A 24,385-nucleotide genomic window follows, 5' to 3' on the forward strand; every position below is an offset into this window, starting at 1 on the left:
CGGGCTGAATCTGGGCCTGGGCTGAATCTGGGCCCTGGGCTGAATCTGGGCCCGAGCTGAATCTGGGCGCGAGCTGAATCTGGGCCCCGGGCTGGATCTGTCTCTTTAACTATTCAAACTTGTAACCCTGCTCAGTGACGCCCGTGCGCTCCTCACTGTAAGGCCACAGCGGCGCCCCTCCCACCGCGCTTTGCAATTGGCTGCTGCAGACAAGCCCCGCCTCGCTGCCTTTGGTTTCGGTAGCGCTTCTGAGCAGAGCGTGAACTGCCAGCCAATCCTAAGGGGTGGAGTCAGAGCGCTCAAACACCAATCCGCGTGAGAGGCGGGGTTAGCGGAGAACGGGTGGGGAACGGAGCGGTAGCGCCGCTCGACGCAGTGATACTCGCATAGTTTCGTCGCTACGGGCGGGGCTCCGGTCAAGCAGCTGAATTACCGGCAGTCCGCAAAAACTTAGCCGAGCTGCCCTGTCGCCCGTGGGAATGTACTGGACACTGCGGGGGCAAATCAGCTCCGCTCAGCGGTTTTCGACGATGCCTTAAACGTGGGCAGGTCCGCTCGCGCGCTGCAGGCTGTGTTCAGCTCCCACTCCTTTTTCCTGCTGTGCGCGCGCGCGTCTCAGCGTGTGTGTTTTGCTCGTCGTGTAACGATGAAGTGACACAATATCAGTGAATATCTGGAATATCAACCACTATCATCCCCTCTACCACTCGAAGAGGTCGACTGGAGGAAGGGTGAGTCGACATATCTGTAGGTGTGTATGTGTGTATATCTGTAGGTGTGTATGTGTGTATATCTGTAGGTGTGTATATCTGTATGTGTGTATATCTGTAGGTGTGTATGTGTGTATATCTGTATGTGTGTATATCTGTAGGTGTGTATGTGTGTATATCTGTAGGTGTGTATATCTGTAGGTGTGTATATCTGTATGTGTGCATATCTGTAGGTGTGTATGTGTGTATATCTGTATGTGTGTATGTGTGTATATCTGTAGGTGTGTATATCTGTATGTGTGTATATCTGTAGGTGTGTATGTGTGTATATCTGTATGTGTGTATATCTGTAGGTGTGTATGTGTGTATATCTGTAGGTGTGTATGTGTGTATATCTGTAGGTGTGTATATCTGTATGTGTGTATATCTGTAGGTGTGTATGTGTGTATATCTGTATGTGTGTATATCTGTAGGTGTGTATGTGTGTATATCTGTAGGTGTGTATATCTGTAGGTGTGTATATCTGTATGTGTGTATATCTGTAGGTGTGTATGTGTGTATATCTGTAGGTGTGTATGTGTGTATATCTGTAGGTGTGTATGTGTGTATATCTGTATATGTGTATATCTGTAGGTGTGTATGTGTGTATATCTGTATGTGTGTATATCTGTAGGTGTGTATGTGTGTATATCTGTAGGTGTGTATGTGTGTATATCTGTAGGTGTGTATGTGTGTATATCTGTAGGTGTGTATATCTGTAGGTGTGTATGTGTGTATATCTGTATGTGTGTATATCTGTATGTGTGTATATCTGTAGGTGTGTATGTGTGTATATCTGTATGTGTGTATATCTGTAGGTGTGTATGTGTGTATATCTGTAGGTGTGTATATCTGTAGGTGTGTATATCTGTATGTGTGCATATCTGTAGGTGTGTATGTGTGTATATCTGTATGTGTGTATATCTGTAGGTGTGTATGTGTGTATATCTGTAGGTGTGTATGTGTGTATATCTGTAGGTGTGTATGTGTGTATATCTGTATATGTGTATATCTGTAGGTGTGTATGTGTGTATATCTGTATGTGTGTATATCTGTAGGTGTGTATGTGTGTATATCTGTAGGTGTGTATGTGTGTATATCTGTAGGTGTGTATGTGTGTATATCTGTAGGTGTGTATATCTGTAGGTGTGTATGTGTGTATATCTGTATGTGTGTATATCTGTATGTGTGTATATCTGTAGGTGTGTATGTGTGTATATCTGTATGTGTGTATATCTGTAGGTGTGTATGTGTGTATATCTGTAGGTGTGTATATCTGTAGGTGTGTATATCTGTATGTGTGCATATCTGTAGGTGTGTATGTGTGTATATCTGTATGTGTGTATATCTGTAGGTGTGTATGTGTGTATATCTGTAGGTGTGTATGTGTGTATATCTGTAGGTGTGTATGTGTGTATATCTGTATATGTGTATATCTGTAGGTGTGTATGTGTGTATATCTGTATGTGTGTATATCTGTAGGTGTGTATGTGTGTATATCTGTAGGTGTGTATGTGTGTATATCTGTAGGTGTGTATGTGTGTATATCTGTAGGTGTGTATATCTGTAGGTGTGTATGTGTGTATATCTGTATGTGTGTATATCTGTATGTGTGTATATCTGTAGGTGTGTATGTGTGTATATCTGTATGTGTGTATATCTGTAGGTGTGTATGTGTGTATATCTGTAGGTGTGTATGTGTGTATATCTGTATGTGTGTATATCTGTATGTGTGTATATCTGTAGGTGTGTATGTGTGTATATCTGTATGTGTGTATGTGTGTATATCTGTATGTGTGTATGTGTGTATATCTGTATGTGTGTATGTGTGTATATCTGTAGGTGTGTATGTGTGTATATCTGTATGTGTGTATATCTGTATGTGTGTATATCTGTATGTGTGTATGTGTGTATATCTGTATGTGTGTATATCTGTATGTGTGTATATCTGTATGTGTGTATGTGTGTATATCTGTATGTGTGTATATCTGTAGGTGTGTATGTGTGTATATCTGTATGTGTGTATGTGTGTATATCTGTATGTGTGTATGTGTGTATATCTGTATGTGTGTATATCTGTAGGTGTGTATGTGTGTATATCTGTATGTGTGTATATCTGTAGGTGTGTATGTGTGTATATCTGTATGTGTGTATATCTGTAGGTGTGTATGTGTGTATATCTGTAGGTGTGTATATCTGTAGGTGTGTATATCTGTATGTGTGTATATCTGTAGGTGTGTATGTGTGTATATCTGTATATGTGTATATCTGTATGTGTGTATATCTGTAGGTGTGTATATCTGTATGTGTGCATATCTGTAGGTGTGTATGTGTGTATATCTATGTGTGTATATCTGTATGTGTGTATATCTGTAGGTGTGTATGTGTGTATATCTGTAGGTGTGTATGTGTGTATATCTGTATGTGTGTATGTGTGTATATCTGTAGGTGTGTATGTGTGTATATCTGTAGGTGTGTATGTGTGTATATCTGTAGGTGTGTATGTGTGTATATCTGTAGGTGTGTATGTGTGTATATCTGTAGGTGTGTATAAATCAGTGCATCCAGGTTTATGAACATCTAATTAACACAGTAACGTGTTGGGTTTGTAATGAATGAATGGGCTCGGTGTTTTCAGCAGCGCGTGCACAGTAATGCATCACCTGCCCCGCTGCTGTCTCCTTTTTCACAAACAAGGCCAACATATAGCTGATATACACCACCCATCCGTGTCTGTATGTACTGCCACACGTTTATTTGTAGTTTACAACCATAAAGGAGCTGTATAGCTGATTGTCTACCACCTGTCAATCAAACATACTTGAATGTGTAACCCACCGCCTGTCAGTCAATATTAAACGCCCCCCCCATCCCTCCCTCCCTCGAGTCTGTGCCGTTTGCTCGCCTGTGTCGTGATCGCAGAATTACAAACCAGCAGGCATTTCTCAGCTCGTGGGCAGGTCTGACCATCTATTTTGAGCTGCGTGTGCTGTCACGTATGTCTGTGATGTTTTTTTTTTTTACTTATTTTTTTGTAACGCCCCCAACCTCCTCTAAGCTTCTAAGCCTAGTGGGGTGGGACCCCCCATATGAGACCCCTCAATGAATAGGTTTTTAAGTACCTTGGTGAAAAAAACAGCTTGATGGGTAAACTGGTTGACCAGCTTAGCTCTTGACCAGTCTGATCTACCAGTATGACCAGCTTGACCAAAATTGTAGCATGTTGTTCTTATCTGGAGATTCAAGCCATGTTTGTGTCGATTGTCAGGTTTCTGAAACCAGTCTGAAATGACTTTTGCATCGTGACATGTTGCATCATCATGCTGGAAGTAGCCGTTAGAAGATGGTAAACTGTGGACATGAAGGGACGCACATGGTCAGCACCAATACTCAAATAGTCTCTAGCCTTCAAGAGATGATTGATTAGTATTAAAACCCCAAATTGTGCCAAAAAACATCCCTTACACCACTATTACACCACCATCTGAGTGAGGAGGTGAACATAGTGCTCTGCAGATATGACCATCATTCATTGTGGACAAAGGCCAGATATAAAGGCACTGTAGCAAGTTTGGGCCGTATCACCTGTACTGCCTAGGATATCACTGGGATGGTACCCTAAAGGCTACGTCTTCAGTATCTTTAGTGATAATGTATATTTAACCCTCGTGTTACATTCAGCTGTAAGGAACAGTAATAATGTCAACATAAACACAATCTTTTAAATTAATAAATGGATCAGTCTTCAACACTTACAGGCTACGGGTTTATTCATGATCATTCAGTTCAGTATTCTAGTAATGTCTGTCTGTGCCGGTGTGCAATATGTACAGAACTGTGATAATTTTATTCAGGATCAATAAAATTCAGTTGTTGAGTTGTGCTTACAACAGAAAACCTGAAAAAAGTTTATGTGTGTGTGTGTGTGTGTTTCGTGCTCCAAAATGGAGTGTTAATGTACACAATTGGACCGTGAGCACCATGTTCTTCCCTTGAGAGCACATTTAGATTGTATACCTGTATACCTGATTGTAGACCTTGGTGAGCTAATCTGTACCTGAGCCTTTCTTCTGACTGGGTTGTTCCTTGTCCTTGTTGATGTAGAAGCTGAAATTGGAAGCAGACTCCCTGTGAAACAGAAGTCGGGGTGTTTACAGTATATATGGGGATAGGGTCTCGTCTAGTGTGAGGCTGGGCTGTATTTAGTTGGTGGATGTGGAGTGCTGTTGGCCGCGTGTCCCCACAGCCTCCGAAACATTACCTCGTCCACGAGGATCAACACACAGGGTGATGTAATGACCCTGATAAAGCGACAGAGGCATGACAGGAGAGGGTCCAGCCAGGCCTGCAGGTCAGTCCCCGTCAAGGTCTGCAGTGCAGGCAGGAAAGGAGTGATTCAGCTTAATGACTCTGAATGAAAGTTACTGGGAACCACTTCCAATTGGCCCTGTTTGCATCAGGGTCATGGGGTGCTCCACGGTTTCAGTTGATGCTTACTGGAGTAGACTTTCAATAAGACCAGGAGGAAATGTCAGCATGGGGATACCTTGAACGAACCCAAAGTCTTGAATTCAACACTGATTGCAGGTGCAGTATCAGAATCTTATCAGACAAAATTGTCACTCATCACTGAATAAGCCTAGTCTTGTCTCCTTTGGAAATGGTGGGTTGATTCTAAGCTGAAGGCAATAGGACTCAAGGTCAGGTGTTAATAACAACAGAAGAACATCACGGCTGTGGGTGTTGGCCAAAAGCCAAAAGCGAGTAGAGTTCTGGACTCAGTCCTTCCCATGTTCTCTTTATTAACACACCGCATTAATCCATTTTCCTATTATTACCATATAACACACTGTCCCATAATACTTCAGAATGCACTGTACTACATTACAACATAACTCACTGTACCACAATACCCTATGACACACTGTCCCATTTTGGCCTCATTCCACTTTATTTTTATTTGCTATTCTAACCATATAACACATTAATAATGCATTAATTACACTGTAAACACTACATTTCCATATAACACATCCCATAATATGTTATACATGTCCCTTTATTATCTTATAATACATTATGCTCTCATTACTATAAAACACACTGTCCCATAATATAGTATAACACACTGTGTCTTATTATGCATCAAGCCATAAGACCTGAATCCCACTTGCTAACAGTCTCCCCACCGGCTTTCATGCATTATTAGCACCTTTAGCAAATTTGGGTGGAGGATGTTGTTCCTTAACAGTTACAGGAGCTTCTCTGGAAGAGCAAAAGAGGAGTGGAGGTCTGGAGCTGGCGTGGAAGTGAGCAGGTGGGCTGTCCTGGCGCTGGCTGCAGAGTGGGTGTTGCAGGAAGCAGAAAGACAGTAATACAGTCATGCGTCAGTGAGTCATAGGGCAGTATCTGTCTCTGTCTGGCCAAAGGTGGATCACTTTCATTAGCCTACATGTGGGTTTGTTTTCTGACGAGCCCTACCCCCCTGTCTTTAAGTATTTTTTGGCACAGAAATTGTTTTAGTCTACACGGCTAAAGTTAGCCCTGATAGGCTACTAGGATCTGCTTTTACACAGCTCCACTGTGGCCATGAACACAAACCGAATAAATACAGTCTACATACGACCTACTGTTGTTCTCCAGGTGCTCAAGGCAAGGCAGGTTTATTTGCATAGCAGCTTTCACACACAGTGGGAAATCAAATTGCTTTACATGCAGACAAAATAAAAGCATTTAAAACATTTCTGAGATCTAGACTTAAAGAACCATTTAAAAAGTAAAAGCCCAAAAGCTGATCCTGTTCCTCTGGTTTAAGTTGCTGTAATGACCCACTGTAACAATTCCAGAGTATTACCGGACAGTGTTGCTGTCCTCTCTGCTCGGTGTGCGGTTAGGTAGCTAAAAAGACTGTCCCCTGTTGGCCTGTCTTAACTTTTAGCCGCTCCCATAGGCCTGCATGCGTACGGAAGCTTAGTGCGCTAGTTTTGGTTCCCGTTCTTGTCTGAGATGACTTTGCCTTTGTGCATCTTCAGTACACTCAATATGTTGTAATTATCTTCACGTTACAAAATCGACACATTCTTGTGGTTCCTGTCTAAACACTGAATCTTTTCCCAGCGGTACAAGCCTGGCCTGGCTGACTAGTTCAATGGGTGCACACCACATGTGCTGCTCGAGCTTACCGGGCTGTCCTCTCTTATCACACTACAGCATCTAGCAAACAAGAGCCTCAGTAGACCATTTGAGCTCATCTCTGGAATTCCTGCGAAGACGTCTGTGTGAATGTTGTTGATGTGCTAAAGATACGAAGATAAAAAAAATGCAAGAAAACTAAGAAAATGTAGTTTTGGCTCAAGAGCTTGAAGCCGTTTGATCCAGCGATATGTAAAATGTGACCTGGAAGTCGGTTAAGAAGAGAGTTCACGTCAGGGCTATCACCTCTGGTAAAGCACGCAGGCCGACTTGTTTGACAGCTTTAGAAACAAAAGGTTGCTGTTCTCTGGAGGCAGATAAAAAGGTTGGCTCTTTTTTCAAACACTTCACAGTTTGGGAATATGAAGCCATAAAGACTTTTGAAGGATCTTCTTCAAGCTTGAGTTTTGTAGAGGTTGGATGGCAGAGTAGCATGAGGTTCAACCCAAGCTGAAGATGTCAGAGAGGTTTCACAAGAATGGTCAGCAGCTTTCTGCATAACCTGTTCCCGTTTTGTAAGAGTGCTGTGTTGGGAAGTTTTTAGTAGGTTTTTCCTCTTTTGGAGTCAGAGTGTGACGGGATGTGTATTTAACTTGGCAACAGTAACACACTAACACAATGACACACTGTGTCTGTAAGTGATCTGTGAGCATTTTCCTGGTCAACAGTAAAAATGCCTGAGCTGGGTGGGAATCAACATACCAGATGATTACTTGTGAATGTGAGAGTGTTTGTGTATGTGTGTGTGTGTGTGTGTGTGTGTGAGAGAGAGAGCGAGAGAGAGAGAGAGAGTGTGCTTGGATCAGGCCATCCTCATTCAGCTGACTGCAGCGTTTCTGATGGGCCTCTGGTCCAGGTGGTGTTGAGTGCAGTTTTACTTCTGCCTAGTGTATGACTTACAATACAATACCTACCTAAATATCTTAATACCAGTACTGAAACGATACCACAGCAAAAAACTAAAACTTCAGGAAAGTAATGGAATAATAGATGATCATACTTAAAAGTGCGCCTCGATAAACGTCTCTGCTTAAATACACGCAAATAAACAAAACAGCATTATCAAGGTCGTCCAAAATTATTTTCTAAATGAGTTTATAGCGTAATTATTGTGACAGGCCTGTTTATAACTGGTGCTGATCTACTGGTGAATGCCTGATATTTAGCAGCATGGAAGTTTGGGAAAACCAGTTACCAGTTCACCACATTAGAAGTGATCAATAAAGGAAAGCCAGCTAACTTAAACACTTATCACTGCCATAAACTGCCTCCTGAAAACCCCACTCCTCTGACCGGTAGAGTGACTGTTATAGCTAGATCATCATTCACTAATCTGATGAGTTCTTTAAACTGTCTGTCTGTCAGAAAGATGCTTTGCTAAGTTGGAGGCTGCTTTGGTCTGTCTTTTGATTCTGTCTATTGGTTCCTGCCTACTAATTCTTTATCGATTCCCTTACTGATTCCTGATCAGTTTCATGTGTGGAGAAAACCCTACAGTTTTCCAGTGTCAACGCAGCAGTTTTAAAGCAGCATCATGTGGGAATTGGTATTTCCTGCTCATAGGCTCCCTCTACCGAATCACGGTTTGAGCGCCCCCTCATGGACGGCTGTACACGTGCATTTCTGGACAGTGTGAGAGCTGCAGAAGCTTGATCTGAAGGTGGAGCAGCATGTGGGCTGAGGTGGTAGAGTAACCCTACAGGATTTTACACTAATATGACTCTATGGGTTCTGCAGCGTTACACAGCAGTTCTGGAGAGAGGTTCTCCTCCTGCAGCTCCACCACCAAACCTCCATAGTGCGGTAGCAGCAGTGCTGAGTGGGAATGACAGAGACTATTTTTTAATAGAATATTTTAACCATATTGCCTAGGCCTAGGAGAAAGTGCTTTCTGCTGGTCCAGGGGACAAAACAGGTGACCTCTTGGTCTCAAGCACACTGTCCAGTTTAATGGCTCCTAAAGCTGCCAGTGCCACTAGCTGCTACTGAGCTACCACACCATGTGGGAGGCCAGGGTTCGATTCCCAGTCTGGGTGACTATGCTGCGCTACACCAATAAGAGTCCCTGGGCAAGACTCCTAACACTACATTGGCCCACCTGTGTAATACGAGTAACCTTGTAAGTCGCTCTGGATAAGAGCGTCAGCTAAATGCAGTAAATTTAAATGGCGCAGCTGTCATGATTGTTGGCCCTATTGTCATTTGGTCACAGGTTTAATCCTTAGTGATGCTACAGCCATTCATGGCATAGCTGACCTCGTTCTTTTTGGGATAGCCCTCCCTCTCCCTCAGTCACTTAGCACAATGCTAGCTAAGGCTCTCAGTTCACTGTAAAAACAATTCTTTCACTCAAATAAAAACCTTGAATGAAACAGTGGAAACAGCCCACGTGTATCGGAGAGAGCAAGCCCTCAGCCTCCCATGCTTGGGACGGAGAAGATATAAGGTAGGAATTATCCTCAACAAAATTGAGGAGGTTAAAAAAAGGGAACTGTCTGGAATTCAACCCCACACCTGAGTTTTCCGTTATATTTAGGACGATTGTTTTTCCTTGGCAGGCTTGACTTCATAAGAGAGCATAAGTGATCTGTGCTGTAAGCTTGCATAAACCCCGGTGGCAGAGGTGGTGGGATGGTTATGTGTGCTGCCTGTGAGTGGGCTGGGTGTAATTTGGAGGCCGGTGAGAATGTTGTGGGTGTTCCCACAGGAAGGCCTCCATAGCTTTGATCATCCAAGCCTTGTGTAGGGTGTGTTTCCCATCTGATGAGCTGGTGCTCTAATGGATGGTGTGATAAACTGGTGTGTACCTTTAACTTAACACCCCCTGGTGTATCAGAAAAAAACACTAGTCCTTTAGTCAGTCTGGAGTGTGGACCCTCTGTGATATTTAGACCTGAAAGGTGGAAAGCCTAATATAGAGCCTTTATTATAGAATCGAAAGACAGCCTTCTTCAATATTCATATTATTGTTGTCAGGATCGTTTTCTTTTCCTTTTTTAAATCATTTCTACATAATTTTACTTTACACTGTGTGAAACTGTGACACAGATTAATAGAAAGGTTCCAAAATGAGTCAAACAGCTAATAAAACAACAGCTAGCTAAGCTATCAAGAGAAAACATTAGCTTGGGCAACTAACTAGCCAAAAAAGAGCGATTTGTCATTTTATTTATCAATTGCATATACATAAAAAATATTTATATAGGGCAAACTTCATATCATGATCAATTGTGTAATTGTGATACACAGTATGCTGTTCTAAGCATAGGGAGGACATTGCTAGTGCTTAATAAACACTGGATGTTTCATTACAAACAGTTTAATTAAACTGGTTTAATTAGATGAAGTTCAGCAAATCACTGTACCCAGTAGGGGGAGTATTTTTGGATAGTAGTTTTTAAGAATCTGTCACTACTGATGTATTTAGTCTGTGATGACATGAGGATTATGCTGTCAATCCTAAAAGGCAGAGAAACGTATTTAAAATGTATACAATGTCAAATTGTTTAAGAAGGGATTTCAGCAGTACAGTCCAGAGACATTGGGGTAGGGAACCATTTTGAAGGTTTTCTTTTGACAGTAACGCTTTGTCTTCTAGAGAAGGTGTCGGTATGATGTAAATGTGAAACCTTTATTTCAGTGTGTGGTTCAGTCTCTCGCACTTCTCCGTAACGTCTGTGAACCAGCCATTGAAAGGTTCTTTAGAAAACCAAAAGTGTTTTTTTATTAGATTGGTCCAAAGAACCCTTTTTGGTACCTTTATTTCTAAGAGTGTTTACGAATTGTGTTCACTTTTAAATGCTACCGCGCTGCGTGGTATACTTTACATTATCCTCCTTCCTGAACATGTTTACACTGGAAATTGAATCTGTGCAAACCCAATTCCAGGCTGCCCTCGAGGGCCGCAAAGGTAAAGTATTACCATTTTAGCAATTCCTAAATCTCCTTCTGTTTTCAAAAGGCAAAGAGCATCAGAAACAACAAAGCACTGTGCTCCTGCTTCAGTGCAGTGAGGATGAGTGTGCAGTTTTAAATAGGACGACCAGATCCTCCATCTCTATCTTTAGAACACAGTGTGGCTTCAGTTTGAAGTGGCTCTCCTCTCACAATGTCTTTCAGCAGAGCTGTGCAATCTTCCTGCAGAGTCTTTAAAGCTTTTTCTACAGTCTGAAAGTGAGGGTGTGTTGTGGACTGAGACTTGGCCTTCAGTGGCCTTATGGGAGTAGGTTGGGTCGGACATGACCAATAACTGTATCAGCCAACAGAGATTCTTGTATGAACGAATGCAGTGCTCGGTCCACATTCAGCCCCCAACCCCCAACGAAAGAGACATTGGCAGGTCACATGATTGGTTTCTTTGGGGATTATGCAGTGTATCAGATGCTCTTCTCATATTGGTAGATCCTTTTGTGTTTGTTGGATGTTCTAATGGTGCCTCATGCTGGGTTTGTACAATTAGTGGACCCCACCAGCCACGCCGTGCTGTGGATGCCAGAGTGTAGCGCTCATCCAGCTTCACTTTCCATTTGCTGTTTGTCTAGGCTTGGCATTGCAGCCTGCCAGGAGAGATGATGTAAACGCTTTTCAAATATGCAAGTGGTGGATCACATGCTGTTACAGCAGCAGACCAAGGACGAATGACTCTGCATCAGGCCAGTAGATGAGTCTGGGAAAAAGTTCCTCCTGGGTGAGGAGGTGAGCTGACCGTGAGGTTGGAGATTCCAATTTGAAGAGGAATCGATTAACATAGGCGGGTCGATTAGCTGTTGTGTTGGGACGAAGCCTGGATTCTTGCTTTCGATCAGGCAAGAGGATGAAGCCAAATGCGGAGTGATCATAGTGCAGTTCTTGCACTTATACCCACACACACACACACACACACATTTACATGCACAGCTCACAAGAGCGCCTTCATTCTGTTAGTTGCCTTCCGTTGGCACTGGACGGTGAAGGAATGTAAAAATACGCCTGTGCGCCATTGGAATTGGAGCTATTTCAGTACGGCGCTAGAAACCAGGCACCCAGTCTGAGTACCGTAACGATGAAACTGATGTAAATTTTACATCAGCATTTCCAGCCACACCTTATTTGTATTATATTGTATTAATATTTATTAATATTTAATATTTATTGTATTGTATTGTATTGAGACACTATTGTTTTGCTTGATCTGGAATTATGAATTTTATTCTCTCCTACATGAAGCCACTACAAAGGTCTTTGAATGATGGCACAGAAAAGCCATTTTTGGTTCAAAGGGTTTAAGGGATAAGACTATAGATTAAGTTTGCATGAAGCTAATAGGTGTGGCATTAACTTTCATTAACCGTTAGCTACATTAGCCTTGATGCTCCAGTAATATACATGAACAAACATGTCTTGATTTTTCACCCAACTGCTCTTTTTAGACCTGGTTATTCTCACACTATCTCCCTGAATAGGCCGGCCCACTGTTAGCCAGAGCAGTATGGCTAAGTGACCTCCCCCACGCTCTGCCTCTGCAGCTCCCCAGAGCCTTTCTCTGTCTTCCTGTGACTGTGAGCGGGAGTTTCCTCCATGTTCCATGCCTCTCTGGCTTTCTGTCTTTCACTTAGTCCCTCTCTCAGCCCTGTTCTCTGCACCTCCTTCTTCCCACTTTAGCTTCACATAGAATTCTTCATCGAATACACTGCAGGCGAGTATCTGGGGTATCTGAAGCTAAATGGCCCTTATCACGCATGCTCGAATCCCTCTGCTAAAGACCAATAGAAGCATTAGGCTAAAGTGGAAGTGCCAAGTCACCATGAGTTTTGGTAATCCAGTATGACTAAAACAGAGATTACGGAGCAAATGAGAGGTCGGGAGGCTGTAATGACCTAATGCTTGACTGAAACACCCATTAAGGAGCAACACTCACAAGAGTCCGATTCACTCAGTCTCACATGATATAGTCCACGAACAGAAGACTTGGAGCAGGAGGCCAGTTCTTATGAAGAAAAAAATAAGTCTTTGAGTGGTCAGTTGGGTGCTCTTTGGGAAGACAAAAAAATGACAGTCCTTCAACCCTGAAGGTTTTGTGCTAAAATTTCTCTTTTAGTAAAGGCTATTGTACAAAATGGTGTTTTCGTACTATGCCAAATATTTTTATGTGAAAATAAGGCTGAAACAACTGAGAAAAGAAATGATATAAATGTTGCACTTTTAACAGTCTACACACAAGGGGACTAGCAAAATGCTGAAATTTATCAGGAAACTCAAGCTTTAAATATCTGTTTTATTTATTAATTTTAGATTTAGGTTTTTTTTTTGTATATAATGTGATTGATTATGAGTTCAGTGATTTTCCCAATTGATAACATTAACCATATGTCTTAGAGACTTAAAAGAATCTTGGGAATCGCCCAGTTAGTCATGTTTGTAGTTGAAGCGTGTAAATATATCCCCTCTTATTTTAAAAGACTAAGGCTAGCCGGACCCAGAGGCCCTTATGTGACGTGTCCAATGTGGGTTACAAAGTCATGGAGATCATATCAGTAACAGGCTGTTATGCTAAGTTCCAGATTTGGCTCAGAGTCGTGCTCAGGGCTTTTTCTTTAAACCTCCGTTTTGCACGTTTTGCACAGTGTGTATGTCTCTTTATGTGTTGTGTGTGTGGTGGGTGTGGGTGGGGTGAATAAGCCCACATGTTTGCCTCAGGTAAGAGCACCTGTCTAAACCACAGATATCATAGTTTTACCTCTGTGCATTCTCCAGAATGGCTGTTTAAGTTTCACTTTAATGGGGTTGGGCCTCATCTGGTTGGGCTTATCTCGCCCCATGATTTCACACAGCTCAGAGGAGCTCAGCTATTTCCTTTACTCTAACTTAGCTGGACTCCTGTGGAGACATCAGATCTGAGCTCCAAATGAGGTGTCCCGTATTACGATAGATCATAGAATAACTGTAGCTCAGTCTTGCTTTCCTTGGATGTGTCCAATTGTAGGTAAATATATGTAAATGGTCACTCTCCGATATCTCTCTCAGAATGTTCTCAGATGAGATGATGAGGAAAGTCCTGTCAGAAGGTCTGGGTCAGATTGTGTTTTTGTGTGATGGGTTTTAAAGAGCAGAACTGTTCACAGCTCTGCTCTTATAATGAACATCACAACCTAAAACGACAAAACATCAACATCACTATTCTGCAGTAAATCGATGCTGGCATTAGATGTTTTCCTAACATTCAATTTTGCTGACTCGATGTCAGCTGGGACATACCATGTGTCGTAAAGAATTCCTTTAAATATCACGGTAAAACCTTTGTTTGCCATATCGCCCACCCCTAGACATAGGTAACTTTGCTCTGCAGAGTAAATACGCTAAAACAAGCACTCTTTCAGCTTGTGTCGATTAGAGGAAGGATGCTGCAGGGTACCTCCACCCACCACGCAGCAACAGAGCCACCAGAGGCCCAAAAGCTTAAGGGAATTCCCCCTGGCTTTGAGACCAGGTCTAGCAATCTGCTCTTATCAGACTAACTGTCACAGCTCATCACCCCACATGTGGAATTCTTCACCTTTCAGGTGGATTTTCAGTCTGGATTTTAGAACTGTAGTAGTAGCAGTTTTTGGCTTTAGCTCTGTCGGGGGCGCTGCTGAGCATTCATGGAGTAAGACACAAGTTTGCATGCAGCGCAAAAGTGCCTGAAGATTTTGATTAAAACTGTAATTCATCTGCACTTTTTGGTCTCATATTTCTTACGCAGGACTTTCCTTACTCAGCAGTAATTTATGTTGGGAAGTCTTAACTCCAGACTGCCTACAATGACTGGAAGGAACTCTAAAACTGTTTCACATCTCTCAGCTTCTTCAGCCCTTGTTATTCTTAGTACTTTTTACTTTACTTTTTTAATTTATCCCCTGTCCTATTTATTGTTTAGTGTAATTTTCCTTTAGTTTAATACTGTAAATAATCTGTTTTTGTTGTAAAAAATGTTTTTTTGTTACTTGTCATATATGTTGCTCTCACCAAGACACATTCCTTGTATGTGCAACATACTTGGTGAAATAAAGAGATTCTGATTCTGATTCTGATTCTAAAACTCACAATACTATTCAGACACAACTGCGGCCTGGTCCACAAACTGTGAGCTCCTGCAGAGGCCGCCTCTAGGCATGCTAACCCTACTGAACTCCAGGATTCGGTCTGGAAAAGGAGCCGCTTTTGGACTAGTCCCACCGGACCCTAGAACCCAAACCCAAGCCTGGTGATCATACATGAGCCATTGTGTGCCATTATCACAGTGACTGTGTTGACATTTTATGTCGCGCTAGAGAGCTCTGACAGATTAAAGTCAGAGACTTGGCCATCTCAGCTCTGTCAAGCCCTGGCCTATGCCTTTATTTTCTTCTCCTCGGTTTGACTAATTATAGACTCACTGAGAGAGATTGTGTTTTTCCTCCCGTTTTCAGAGCGGTAAATTGGAGTCCTCTAAATGGCAGGAAGTGCTGTAATTTTCAGCCCTCTGTGTTTTTTCCTGAGCTGCAGCACTCAGCGGGTGATGCAGTATGTGTCATTTATTTATCACGTACTGATCTTCTATATCCTTTTCCGAAAAAAAAACCCACTGTGGCTGAACCCACAAACGCTCAATCCCGATTTCGTTGTTGAGATTTCCGACGCTGTGTGGCTCGTACCGTGGTTTTGTGAAAGCATGCCACCATGTTGTTGGCGGCACATCACAAGTGGTGTGGCTTGTTTTCATAGCCGTGACAGGCAGGGAGAAGACTTCCAGACATCAGTGTGTTTCCTGCCTCCATTTGGATCTCATCAGCTCTTCTGCTCACTGCTTCCGTCCCCATGCTCCTTAAATAAGCAAGTTTCTGACCTCAGGGTTTCCTGGTCACTGACAACGGATGTGACGTGATTGAATGGCCAAGGTTCTTTGGGCCAGTGTTTGTTGTTTCTTGGTTTGAGATGAGATAAAGTTGGGAGTCTGATTGGGCAGCTCTTGTCTTTCCATGAGGAAAGATTCTATTTTTAGTCCACTGGTAGTATTGAAGATTGTCTTTGACATTGGCCTTTGTTCAGTCCCAGGTTACTGAACCAAGTGTTCAACCAGTAGAGTAGATCTGGAGAGACATTTAGCATAGTAGCATAGTCCTAATTATATGACATTTAACTGTCAGCTGCCCAGGTGTGTTTTTGTTTGAGCTTGATAGTTTAGTTAATCCACCAGCATGACCAACTTAACCAGGCTGGTCAATCACTGTGACACTGGCCAACTACCATGTCTAGCCTGACAACATATTGGTTGACCAACTTGACTCAACTGAGCCACTATGACCTGCAAGTTGGACTAAGCTTTTAGACCACTAAACCCAATTGAAAACATTTACTGTGGTGGTCAAGAGCTATGCTGGTCATCCAGTTTAACCAGTCTGCCTGGGGCATGTTTTAACCTGGATGATCAAGCACCATCAGATTTGCAGTTAAATGTATTGAGCTTGCTAGCATTGTAATGTTTTTATATTATTATATGTTTGTGATGTCATGATTGGCAGAGAAGCATGAAACCAGTAAATCCTCAGGAGTCCTTTAGTTTATTTGGATCAGTGGTCTACTTCTTTATATATAAAACAAGATACTAGATACACAAGTTTTATCAGAGAGGGATTTTGCTGAAATTAATTCATACGAGACCTCATTATTGTCCAGTTTTAACGATCAAATGATATATTGGCCTGACCTCGATTACCAATTACAACAGCATTGCAGTGTGGCAGAGGCCTGAACTTGGCTGCTATTCCACCCCCAGACCGTGCAGCAGATATAGGTTAGTCTGTTCCCTGGATGCTGACCTCCTGTTGGGCTTCACATGCACTGGGCCAATCCACACCACACAAAGGGGCCTTTGTGGCTTGATTCAGGCTGATATCATGCAGGAAAGTATTTCGATAGATATCACATGTTGTTTGGGCATGCTGCAGCTCTTAGTGTCTTCTTTGCTCACTTAACAGGAAAGGAGTCTGACCTCTGGCAGACAATAAGCTGCTTGTTTGGCGCTTCATGAAGGCATCTGGGAGACTCTTCATTGGGGTTCCTGTCAAGAAACAGCAAGTTTCTGTTTTTTTCCGCAATGGCTGCTGCTCTGCAGGGAACGGACCTCAATGCTGACCATGTGTCAGTTTGAAAGACTAAGAGGTCAGATGCTGTGTCAGAGTCTTTCCGCAAACCGAATCGCTAATACTACTGACCTGCTGACTGTCAACAGTGATGCCAGAACTTTTGCCACTGGGGCCGGATTCACAAAAGCTTGCCTAAAAAATATAAAAGAATCTTAAGATAGAAACAAAAGTTTGTAAGAATCTTGAATGCAATTCTCCAGAAGAAGTTCTTATAAGAATGATTCACTATTCATTATTTTCTTAAATTTATTCTTCATTGTTTTCTTTTGTAGCCATTTGTAACAAAGTCTGTTATTCTGCATTTCTCAGCTTATCATAAACAACATATTGTCATTTTTTATTTTTCATTTAAATCTGTGCAAAATGGAGAAACAGCCAACAGGGAAAAATCCACTTTAAAAGATTTGAGATGTGGCGACACCATTTTTCTACGTTATGTGCGGTCTAACAGTACTTAAGCACGATCTCCATGTTTAGTCTGGTCAGACTTAGAATTAGACATTACTAACTTCTGTAATTCAGGTATTTATACTGACCATTTTAGAGGCTACTTTTTTCACCTCTTACAGTCTGAGAGCAGTGTGAGGCCTTCATAAGGTTAATACATAATTTTTTCCTATTTTCTTGTGAGAAGATATGAGAAAATAATTTATCTCAGCGTTTTTCTTAAGCTTGAAGATAAGAAGAAAAGTAGAGTTTGTTGTGAATTCGGCCCCAAATCTTTGTCTGCAAGTTTCAGCCTTCATGCACGCCTCCACTAATAGATGACACTTGCAAGTTTTTGGAAAGTAGGCCATACCAGTGAAAACTCTTATTTGACTTGGCTGCTGCTGATGATTACTGTATGTGTAAAAGGTCAAGCTTTGCCTAGACGTTGTGTGTAGCTTATAGAACTGCATCCATGTAAGTAGATATGGAAATCAGTGTAGATCAGATCGTACACCCCTGAAGCATATCAGAGTGACAGACAATGTATCACACACATTTGCGTAGTTGATGAAATCTTTTTAAAGGTCTTTGCAGTTACACAATAATAAGACCTGTGCTCAGACAGTAAACCCTCATTAAACGCCAGCTGCTCTGGTCTGGTTGAACACCTCTACTGAAGACAGGTATAATGGTCACCTGAAGCCGTCTGTGGTACTGTGAACATTTTTGAACATTCTCAAAACAGAAAGTCACATTTAACAAAACAGCTTTTCTACTGTCAGGCTAAGCTAAGCGATTATGGAGAGTGTGATAAAGAGTGTTAAATACTAGGGATGCACCGATCCGATATTAGGATCAGATATCAGTCCTGTAATTAACAAAATTAGCTGGATAGGGTTTCGGATAATTAGGCCGATCCTTTCACTTTAATTTGTTGGTGTGAGACTGCACTAAATGTTTCCATGTTTGCAGGGTTTAATTACTGCTTGGATGTTTAGCCAAGTTACTTATTTTTTATTTATTTTATTTTAAATGTTTCATTAAAGGATAAAACTGTGCAAAAGGAAAAAAAACAGATTATGAATATTTTTTGTAAGCTGTTTCATAATTCATTTACATTTAACATATTGTTCCAATGTTAGTCTAGCTAATTCTTTGTAAGGAAATGTTTCAACATGTGTAAACAGCTAATTTCATACTTTGTAAACAGCAGCATCAGATATATTCTGCATTTGTGAACTTACATGGACAGTGTTTCGAGACTGGTGTAAAAGTCTGAACATTTCTTACTGTTACTAAATTTAATTCCATCAAATTTCAGTATTGTTATAATGATAATGGCACATCCAGAAGAGCACCTAGAATGCCGGAGTGTGCAGCTAGAACAGGGGTAAAAACAAAGGATCTAAACTGGATCAGGCTTCTAATAGCTGATAGCAGAGCCAATAAAGTATGCCTGGATCAACTCTGAACTCGATCCAGTTGGTACAATGGCAAATGTTTTTGGTTTTGATCATTTTAGACGTCCCCTAACTTCAATGGATGCTCCAGCATCAAACACAGTGATAGTGTTTACGTTGGAGCTTCATCATGGTCAAATTAAAGGCAATGCACAGAAAAGAAAACACTAGAATCTGGGAATTTGAATATTTTGCTATATTAAGACTATCCTCATACCTCTTTATTATCGTTATATTCTACTTTTTGGCCCACTGTGTTTGAACACACTACATGAAATGGTGAGCCTTCAGGTAGTGTTTGTTGTGCAAACGCTGAAGTATTAGCCTAGCTCCACTGGTTAAACCACTGAGCCCTTATCAATATTCTGTTGACCTATAGTTATGGGTCCTGAGGTCAGGTCCTCTGAATGTGTGTGTTGTGGGGGAGTCTGTCACTCCTGGTCTCACTCCTCTTGACCAGGCAGCTGCCTGGAGTGACTTTTTAACTCCCACATGTGAACAGACCCTCCCTATCCCAGCTCACTGCCTTATAGAGAGATAAGACCCTTCTCGCTGGGTAGGAATACAACTGAACCTCTGAGATTCTAACCCGGGAGACCAGGCATATCAGTTGTAGATGACACCCTCCTTTTCATCAGAATGGAGTTTCTTAAAGGTGTCAAACATGTATTTTGAGTTAATAAGTGTTTGACAATTAACAACACTGTAATTATTATGATTAATATCAGAGCATTGGGCTGTTAGCAATCTGAAGAGATTGTAGCTGGTTAGCCCTTAGCCTAGCCCTCAAAATCTGTGGAAGACAAGTGTCCAGGCTTTTTTCTGTCCTGGCACCAAAGTGGTGGAACGAGCTTCCCCTGGGTGTCCGAACGGCCGAGTCGCTCGCTGTCTTTAAACGCAGACTGAAGACCCACCTCTTCAGAGAGTACTTGGACGAATAGAGTACTATGGTCACCTTATTGTCTTGTGTTTAGTAATGTCTAAAGCTTAGAGGTATCTTTGAACTATTAGTCTATTCTAACTAGCTGAGGCTTTTCTTGGATAAATAGCAAAGCACTTCTGTAAGTCGCTCTGGATAAGAGCGTCTGCTAAATGCCGTAAATGTAGATGTAAATGTGCTCGCTTCCGTGGGTGTTGACTGTCTCGAGTCTTCCAGTCCAGTAAAAAATATACTCCAGTGCTTTCCCTGCTGCTTTAACAACCCACCCCACCCCCCCGACCCACTCTCATTATTCATCTATGGGAAGTTACATACAGTCCAACGTTTCTGCCCTTTGTTAACAGCTTAGACTTAGTTCTCATGGCTGCAGTAGTGCTCAGTAGCTGCAGCTTGACCCCATTATTGAACCACTGTGGACAGCAGTCAGCTGCAGTGGTCCTTTTTAATATCTGTGTGATGTACCTGACTTTAAGCCCTCACTAATCAGAAGGCCGAGACCAGGAGTCATAGTGGAGCTTTTTTTTTCTTCAGTCTAAATATTGCAGGCCTGTCTGGAGCTTTACAGCAGGTTGTGATCGGGACGCCGTGCTGGGGTCTTTTTGCCTTGATTGGCTGCTTCAGGTCCGCTGTGTGGAGTGTTCTAGAGAGTGTTCGGCCACTACAAAAAGCAAACACCTGCTGAATTATTCACTATAATGGGTCTAACTGAATAATTGATCCACGTGATAATCCAACTTGCAGTAGTTTAGCCTGCAAAACCAAAATAAACTATATAATCTCTGACCCTGTCTATCTAATGTAATGTCTGTCTGCAGCGTTTGAGGAAAAGAGCCTGCAGAAGAGTGCTGAGTAGAACGTACGCAAGGAGTTAGGTCTGCAACTCCAGCTTAAGCCCCCCAGAGTGATTGTTAAATATATACGAGTCTATTTCGGGAGCAGGGTGTTGAGTGCTAGAAGTCTACATAATACTGCAAACAGCTAAAGGTCACTGAACAATGTGCAGCAAGAGGCTCCTCCCAAAAGCAGAGGTAGAGTCCGTGCCGGGCAGAGGCCGGAGCCGGTGCTGGAGGCAGGCATGTCTGTGATTTGTTTGTGATAATTGAATCAGTCCTCTTTGGAGAGCTTTGTTAAGATCAGAGATGGTGGAGGGGGGTGAATAAGAGTGCTTATTTGGATGACTTCTCAGTCATTTATGATTTTGCTACTTACTGGATTAAACATCACTACTGAAGATTTGACCTGACGAAAAAGTACAATAGGGCACTTGGTTTGGCCTGTCTGGCAGGCTTTATCTCACTGAAGGGGATTCTGTGTGTTTTCTGAGGAGTTGGGTTTACAGAATGGTTTGAATGTAATGCAATATCATATCATTTGCTGTTTTTTTCTTTTCTCCAGAATGTGAATCTGCAGTTGTTCTTTATACAGTGTCAGAATGTCATGATGGATCCATAGAAATGCTCCAAAATGACCTGATGACATGGAATGTTTACATTGCTTCAAAAAATAATAAATAAATTACATACTAATTTACTAGAATACTATGAATACAATGTTTGTTTCTTCTCGGTCCAAAAACAAATTAATATTCTTCTATATTATTATAGATAGTCAGCCACAGTCGTTACATTGTTCCTACCAGTTCAAATGCTCCAGAATTGCTTTCAATTATAATACCTTACATTAAAAGTGAATGATTTTGCCTTTGGAGATTTGTTCTTAGATTTTTGCATATTTTTCACTCTTTTTTAAATTCACACTCATTTAAAGCACTACAGTAATTAAAACGATTTAAAACCTTTTTCCTAATCAAGACACAGTGTTAAGACCTTTTAGCTGACTTCACATTGCTAAAAAGTTCTGAATGTTAAAAATGCTAGCACAATGTGAACCTGCAGGGTCAAATCCCACACTGAGCTCTGACACTGTTCATGAAGAGATTTACTGGGACGTGTTATTCTCTGACAGAGGCTGCAGGCAGAGATTAGTTTTAGTGAGTCAGTGTCCCAGTTCCACTGATCTACTAGCACACTTGAGCCAAAATGTGTTAAGGATGTAATTCTCCATTAGCAAATTAAGATCCTCACACCTCTGTTGTAAAGAAGTGGACAGAGTGTCGGGTTAATAAAAACTGGTCTGAGATCAGTTGGAAGAATTTGCATAAAGGACGTCTAGGCAAGGTTGCCGCTCTCTAAGCAGCACTGGGAGCGAGGGGTGCTGTTCTGATCTTCTGGAAAAGCAGAGTGTTCACTTTTACACTTTTACCAATCAAATTGGTTTCAGTTGAAATGTAAAGAATTCGGTGTAAATTTTATCCAACTGCTCGTTTTCTCAGACCTTTTCACCAGACTGGCAAAAGTCTGACAGTTACAAAGGGTTCTTTGAGTGATGCGATAGAAGAACCATGTTTATAAAAGAGATGAGTCTAAAGGTTCTTTACCAGTTCAGAGGTTCTTCACACAGAGAAGTGGAACCCCTGGGTGGTGTTTCTGCTGTTGTAGCTCTATGTCCTCCTCAAGGTTGGAGGTGCTGATCATTCCGAGATGCTTTTCTGCTCTCCACCTGTACAGAGTACCAGGTTTCCAAAGCAGTTCAAAGGTCAAATAAATCATTTACTGATGTAAAGGTTCTTCACCAATCAAGATTCTTCACACTCGCATTCCCCCTGTCTCTACTTCTGTAGGCAAAACTTTTTATGTGAAGAGGGTAAGCAGTTCTCAGAGAGACCCAGAGGATTTTGGAGGGGATGGTGATGGTCTTGTGTACACTCCCACTGCAGACTCTGGGAAACCCCTGCACTCCTCAGCTGCAGGGTTGACCGTGACACCGTGACCACACACACACACACACACGTTTACACTCTACCGAGTCTGAAAGCACCCACTCTCCAGTCTTTACTCTGCTTACTGAAAGCAGCGGCGCTGCCAGCAGTCCAGGCTGCAGGACCTGCAGGTCCCACCCACCATCATCCTGACACTCGATCACAGGGTCAGCTGTGGTGTGTGTGTGTGTGTTTAGTGTCAGGCGGGTTGGTTTGGGGTGACTGTCACATGCTCCGATGTTAGTCGCAGTGTGCGTGAGAGAGAAAGACAGGGAGAGAGAGAGACAGAAAGAGAGAGAGACAAAAATAGAGACAGGAAGAGAGAAAGAGAGACAAGCACAAAAACTGAGGCTGGTAAAGCAAGACAGAGAGGGAGAAAGTGGAAGCATGTGGAAGAAGCACAAACAGAAAGTGTGCAGGGCTGGGTGTGTGTGAGAGAGAGGCAGGGCTGGGTGTGTGTGAGAGAGAGGCAGGGCTGGGTGTGTGAGAGAGAGAGGCAGGACTTGGTGTGTGTGTGTGAGAGAGAGAGGCAGGTGTGTGTGAGAGAGAGAGGCAGGACTGGGTGTGTGTGTGAGAGAGAGAGGCAGGACTGGGTGTGTGTGTGAGAGAGAGAGGCAGATGTGTGAGAGAGAGAGAGGCAGGACTGGGTATGTGTGTGAGAGAGAGAGGGGCAGGTGTGTGTGTGTGTGAGAGAGAGAGGCAGGTGTGTGTGTGAGAGAGAGAGGCAGGACTGGGTGTGTGTGAGAGAGCGAGAGAGGCAGGTGTGTGTGAGAGAGAGAGAGAGGCAGGACTTGGTGTGTGTGTGTGAGAGAGACAGAGAGAGAGAGGCAGGTGTGTGAGAGAGAGAGGCAGGACTGGGTGTGTGTGTGAGAGAGAGAGGCAGGACTGTGTGTGAGAGAGAGAGAGGCAGGACTGGGTGTGTGTGTGAGAGAGAGAGGGGCAGGTGTGTGTGTGAGAGAGAGAGGCAGGACTGGGTGTGTGTGAGAGAGAGAGAGGCAGGTGTGTGTGTGTGAGAGAGAGAGAGGCAGGTGTGTGTGAGAGAGAGAGAGGCAGGACTGTGTGTGTGGGTGTGTGTGAGAGAGAGGCAGGTGTGTGTGTGAGAGAGCGAGAGAGGCAGGTGTGTGTGAGAGAGAGAGAGGCAGGACTTGGTGTGTGTGAGAGAGAGAGAGAGAGGCAGGACTTGGTGTGTGTGAGAGAGAGAGGCAGGACTTGGTGTGTGTGAGAGAGAGAGAGAGAGAGGCAGGACTTGGTGTGTGTGAGAGAGAGAGAGAGAGAGAGAGAGAGGCAGGTGTGTGTGAGAGAGAGAGAGGCAGGACTTGGTGTGTGTGAGAGAGAGAGGCAGGTGTGTGTGTGTGTGAGAGAGAGAGGCAGGACTTGGTGTGAGAGAGAGAGAGGCAGGACTTGGTGTGTGTGAGAGAGAGAGAGAGAGAGAGAGAGAGAGAGAGAGAGAGGCAGGACTTGGTGTGTGTGAGAGAGAGAGAGAGGCAGGACTTGGTGTGTGTGTGAGAGAGAGAGAGAGGCAGGACTTGGTGTGTGTGAGAGAGAGAGAGAGAGGCAGGACTTGGTGTGTGTGAGAGAGAGAGAGAGAGGCAGGACTTGGTGTGTGTGAGAGAGAGAGAGAGAGAGAGAGAGAGAGGCAGGACTTGGTGTGTGTG

General features: G+C 42.8%; 1 protein-coding gene across 5 annotated transcripts in view; it reads left to right on the plus strand.

Moving 5' to 3' along the window:
• The first annotated feature begins 345 nt into the window (after nt 1-345).
• rhbdf1a (rhomboid 5 homolog 1a (Drosophila)) overlaps nt 346-24,385 on the plus strand; it is a 59,037-nt gene continuing 34,997 nt past the window's right edge. For 3 of the 5 annotated variants that reach the window (XM_072676587.1, XM_072676590.1, XM_072676591.1), the window contains exon 1: nt 346-731. The gene's annotated coding sequence lies outside the window, so the exon portion shown is untranslated. Of the gene's footprint in view, nt 752-16,915; nt 17,100-24,385 lie in introns of all 5 variants that reach the window. The other 2 variants (XM_072676589.1, XM_072676588.1) reach the window with 2 other exon arrangements.

The sequence above is a fragment of the Salminus brasiliensis genome, chromosome 3, assembly GCF_030463535.1.
Source record: "Salminus brasiliensis chromosome 3, fSalBra1.hap2, whole genome shotgun sequence".
In the NCBI taxonomy this organism is placed as follows: Eukaryota; Metazoa; Chordata; class Actinopteri; order Characiformes; family Bryconidae; genus Salminus; species Salminus brasiliensis.